We start from the raw sequence: 6,119 nt of genomic DNA on the forward strand, positions 1-6,119 counted from the left end.
TCTGCCTCTACCTCTGCCAGCATTTGAGTAGAAGACAGTTTCTTTTGAAGTTCCTGCTGAAGAAGATGCACCACCATTTCTCTGCTCTTCAGAAATTAGAAGAGCAATCAACTCCTCAAAATTAGGAAATTTTTCACGGACGGCAATGGATGTCCGGAACTGTGCATAATCCTCTCCTAGACCATTCAAGGTCACAGAAACTAAATCGTCATCATCCACTGGCGACCCAATGGAAGCAAGTGCATCCGCAATTTTCTTCACCTTCATGTGGTAGTCATTGATGCTCATATTTTCTCTCTGCACATTGTGTAGCTCCTACTTGAGCTGCATTTTCCTGGCCTGCATATTTGTGCTATACATTTTAGCCAAAGTATCCCATGCCACCTTTGGCGTACTTGCATCCTGAATATGCACAATCATTGAATCTGAAATACTGATAGACAGCCAGTACATAACTTTTCTGGCTCTCTCATGCCATCCTTTAAATGCCTGCATTTCCTATTGATTGGGAACATTAGGAAGAACTGGTTCTTCTTCATTTCCTGTAATGAACTCCCAGTAGCCTTTTCCCATCAAGAAATTCGTCATTCTAAACTTCCATGCCTGGAAGTTTTTCTTGTCAAGCTTTTCAGTGACAATCTGTGAAAGGGAATCAGATGCCATTACAGAACACTGCAAAATATTCTGTCACTGCAAAAACATAGCTTTTGCCTCACACGGGCAGATTTGCAAAACTGACGAAAGTGGTATTTTACCACACAGTCACTTCCTAGTGATGATTTTGCATCAACAGGCAACAAGCATGAATCTGCAACTCCCAAAATCTCTGCACACAGGCATACGATGCAATTTCTACGGCAACTTTTCACCGACTAGCCGAGTAGTGGTCGCACAGCAAAAACAGGGCCTTTTTCTGAGTGCCTGCGAAGAACTTCCGAAACGGGCCCCGAAATGACCTCGAATCAGAAAAATAAAGTTTGCAAGGGCTTTGCCCTTACCCGCAGCATATAATGCCCTCTCGCCACACCGCGAAGGGCATCTCAGTCTGAGACAGTGCACTCTTGCACTTCCGGCTGTGCTACCTGCAGAGATTTGCTCCCAAACTCGAAAAAGGAAAGCAACACTGGTCCTCTTACCAGGACACTGCGAACTTGGTTTGCTTTCTTGAGCTCCTTACCACGAACAAGGCTCTGATACCATGTGAAGATAGTGGGAGAGAGGTAAGGAGTCTCACTTGTAGCTTTCTCACAATCACAATGGGGGAATACACACAAAGGTGGAGGCTGAAAACAGTTTTCCTCTTCTTAGTTGTGAAAGCCAAAAGAACTCACGTACAAAGAAAATAGAAGAACCCTATATGTGGGTCTCAAACCAAACTCAACTAACTAAGGTGGCATACTAACTGAGCCACAAACTAGAGTAGATAAGGATAGCTATCATCCAGCTATTATTCGTGGGCAGTGTACCAACTGCATCTCCAGCTAACAAGTCAGTGACATAAATACACAACGGTCACCCTGGCATATCGCGAGTGGAGCTCGATATCTCAATAGCCACTCCCATGGAACAGAGTTTGAAACTTACTAAAGATTTAGAAAAGCCTACAGTCAATGACAGATACTATAGGCAACTCATCAAATCTCTTATATATCTGACAATCACACAGCCAAATATTTGTTATGCAGTAAGCTCACTCGCACAGTTTATGGCAAATCCAAAACAGTCTCATTGGAATGCAGCCAAAAGAGTCTTGAGATACATCAGAGGTACAAGATGGTTTGGGATAGAATATAGAGGAAGTCATCCATGGTTGCCTGGATACTGTGACAGTGACTATGCTAGAGATCATGAGACCAGGAGATTGACACAGGAATATGCATTTTTCCTTGGTCAAGGTGCTATATCATGGTTGTCAAACAAACAACCAATTGTTTCTTTGTCTTCGACTAAAGCAAAATATAGAGCACTCAATACAGGTGCATGTGATGCTATATGGCTCAGAAGACTATTGTCAAAAACAGATTACTTAGATAAGTCAAAGCCAACAACAATATACTGTGATAATCAATCGGCTCAAGCATTGGCCAAAAATCCAGTATATCACTCCAGGACAAAGCACATTGATGTCAGAGAGCACTTCATCAGAGAAAGAGTGTTACTTGGTGACATCACATTGCAGCATTGTGATAGCAAAGAAAATGTTGCAGACATCTTTACCAAACCACTCAGTAAAGAGCTAGTCGAGAAACACCGACTGGCTCTTAGTTTGACGCAGAGGAAGGACATTCCCATAAAGGGGTGTGATGGAATATATTGCTCAGTCCTTCTTCGATTCCCCAAAATCATCATCTTGAGGGAAGGCCTACTTCATGATGTTGATCTTAAGGGAAGGTGTTGAGAGTTCATGCTCAACATCATGTGATCATGTGTGCATAGCACCATCACGTGATCATATGTGCATAGCACTAACCTTATAGAGTGCTATAAAGGAAAAGGTTAGATCCCCTAACCCTAACCCTAAAAGGGTTTGTATATATTCTATTTTTTCAACTAAATCTAGTGTACAGTTAGTCATTTGTGGTGTGCTCTCTAGTTGTGCCCTCTCTCCTCATCTCCACTCTTCTCCTCTCCCCTCTTCATATTTTGTCACTGTAGGCTTGGCATAACAAGGATGATGATCGCATCATTGGCAAGGTTCCCAAAGGAAAAGGGATGGAAAGAAAGATGAGCGAAGAGCAAATGGAGAAATTCAATAAGTTTTGTATCCTCAATAGCAAGGAGATGTTGAAGTGGATTGAGAGATATGAAGCGGCCAAACCAGAAAGAATAGTTGCAAGGAAGAGTTTCAGAGTAATTTACATGCGATCGTAACCATATTCATGGGATCTCACCCTTCTCCCCACTCACATGTCACTTGATTGGCTACAACTAGCTCTACGTAAAGCCGAATGCGATGGAGAGACAATAAACGAGCGCGAGCAAGAGTTATCATTTGGATGTATGATGCATGTAAGTTTCTTACCTCTTGATGTAATTAAGTAATTATTTGTGGCAATGTACACTATAAAATAGATTCAAAGAGAGTCACATATGATTGTGGAGTCATGGCTAACTTCACACAAGACAGTCGAGCAAGTGTTTCAAACACCAATCTTCTCTCCTTGCAGTTGGATTATTGTGGGACCATATGTGAAATCTATGAAATTGATTTCAAATTTTTTAGTATTTGCATTCTTGATGTAAAATGGTTTAGAACTATTTACAACGGTCCCCATGTGACAGTGAGAAAAGATAGTAGTGATTTCTTTGCAATACGCTCCACCAAACTTTGGATCGATGAAAGTGATACTTTTGATCTTTTAGAGCATTCTGAGCAAGTGCATACTAATGATTTAATTAATCGAAGCTTTCATTTTTAAAGATCCATTGATACATGTACTTAAGCATAATTTCATATATATAATTGATGGCATTTGGCACCCATCTTCAATATAGGTGGTTTTTCATCTGGATCGTTCTGATCCAAGATGGGTGGTATGTGATATCCAAGTTGCATCACAAAGTAAGCAAATTTTTGAAGATGGAGATGTGGATATGGAGATGCCACTGCTAATGCTAGATCCAATTGATCCAGATGGATTTAGCAAAGAAGATGAAGATCACAATATGAGCCAAGAGGAAGATGCACATAACGACGTCCTATGGGAGGAAGATGGAGATCACAATATTGAGGAAGAAGCTGATGATCATCAAGAATCACCACACTTTATTGAAGAATATTATCAAGTCTTAGGTGAACGTACGATGCTAGAGTACGATGATGATATAGGAGATCAACTCGGTATAGAGTTAGAGAAAGATTTATTTGGCTCAAGATGAAGCTGTTGATGTAATGCTCTTCATTGAATTTTTTTCATCTCAAACTTGGACATGAATATATGTGCTTCAAACTTGATGTACATGCTCTTGTACTTTTATTCTCTCAAAGGATGAAACATGTAACAAAAGAAACAAAATTTTGTCATTGGGAAAAACTATCTTGAAAGGTCGGTATGGGAAAAAACACTCTCTGTAAAACATCGCTATAGGAAATTGTCTCAATGTTGCTATATAATGACCAGTCACAAGTCTAGTAAGTGTCGCTATATAGCAACACTTGTCTAAAGTCACTATATAGCGACACTTAACTAATCCCACTTTGATTATCGATGATTAGCATCCCGTGCACACTAAACATCGGTGCTTAAGCATCATAATAGGACCCGTGTGTAGTAGTGCTACATTCTGATTTATATTTGGACACTATTTGGTTGGATTCGATTTGCAAAACATTATGTTTTAATTTGTTTTGTGAAAGAATTAATAGACATTGAGTTAGTACCTTGTGCAAAAAATGCTCTATGCTCTGTGATGTGAGTTTGTATTCCTCTACTAAAAGAATGATTCTTTGATTTTAAACATATGGTAGATGTTGCAGATTGTCTTGAAAAGTTGAAGACTTGTCTTATTACAAATTTAGATCCTGCATCCAATGGTTTATGGAAACATGAATTGCCCATACCCATTGATCAAGTGCTCGAAATGAATGGCATCCATTATGAAGTAAAGAAATCAACAATACTTGGGGCGGGATATGGTCTTTTTGTACATATGAGCATCAAGAAGAAATAAGATTTGATGGTATATAATGGTCCAAAGTATGATTATGATACTTGGAGATCTCTCCTCAATTTTTTCCCAAGGATGAAGACTTATGGAATGTTTTAAGATCCATTCATTGAGCCATTGGGAGATGTGATGTATTGTATGGAAACATTGCTAGATATATAAATAGCTCAATGTATTGTAAAGAAAGAACAAATGTTATATTTGTATACATCCCTAAGTTACCCCCACCTTGGGCTCAAAAGTCACAAGGAGATCTGAGTTCCCATGGCTACATTACTATGCAAACCATAAAAGATGTCTCGTTCGAAGATGAGCTACTTTGTGAGTATGCATACTAGTATGGAATTGTTAATGATTGTGTTAAACAATTTGGTGCAAATTTTAGTTGTAAAATTGGCTATGTTAGATATGCCCAATGCCCCACCCTCCTGGTAACCACCGGTGGCCCAAGGTGCTCAAGTTGTAAGGCCCCCATATGAGGAGAAGCCATGTGTGAGCCCGAGACACTGGATGGTTGACTTGCATGTCAGATGAGGTCTATCAATGAGACCATTGATGGTAGAAAGGTGATTGTGTGGGAGCCCCTTATTCTTGCTGGGTTCAGGGGCGAGAGCCCCCAAGGTGATGGTATAGGAAATATTCCTTGAATATTCCATGGTTGACTAGTCGGTTCCACCGACTAGGTTGACTGGTCGGCTTCATCGACTAGGTTGACTGGTCAGTTCCACCGAATACGTTGATCCGACTACCGCCCTCATAGCTATAAAGAGGTGACCTCCCCAGTCCATTGTACTAGATCAGATCTTCCAGCTACTAGCTCTTCACCCAGTGTCTATCTAGATCGCCATCTAAGCTCCACTGTGGGAGTGCACGGGTGGATGGAGCCATCATCTATACTACATCAGTATTGAAGGAAAATCTTGTTTCATCTCTAGTTTACTGTGTACTCTCTATTCTTTGTTCAGTTTCTGTTCCGCTACGTCATGTAATTTAACATGGTATCAGAGCCCAAGGGGCTCTAAGGATTGAAGAGTAGAAGAGAGGTGAGGACTTCAATAGCATACGGAGTGATGGCAACAGGAATCGGCTCGAGTTCTGAGCAGCTGCAGCTGCACCAATAATCCAGGCGTTGAAGATTCGCCCACCAACCTTCACTGAAGGCAAGCTAGATGGTACGAACTACACTTTGTGGAAGTTTAAAATTACTACTATTCTGGATTCATATGAGCTTCTAGAGACAATACTGGGGACTATGACCTAGAACCAGAAGGAACCCCCGACCAGCAAATCCGAGGAGTACAATACCTCCTAATGCCGACCTTCTACAAGCTTGGAAATGTAGGAACGCAAATGCTCTGTGTGCCTTGGTTACAAGTAATACTGATAGTGTTTTGACCTTGGTTCAGCATACATCTTTGTCCCAGACTCCCTCGAAGAGTTTCAAATGCTAG

Source organism: Dipteris shenzhenensis, chromosome 23, assembly GCF_047967505.1.
Source record: "Dipteris shenzhenensis isolate YYH24624 ecotype China chromosome 23, Dip_SZ_1.0, whole genome shotgun sequence".
Taxonomy (NCBI): domain Eukaryota; kingdom Viridiplantae; phylum Streptophyta; class Polypodiopsida; order Gleicheniales; family Dipteridaceae; genus Dipteris; species Dipteris shenzhenensis.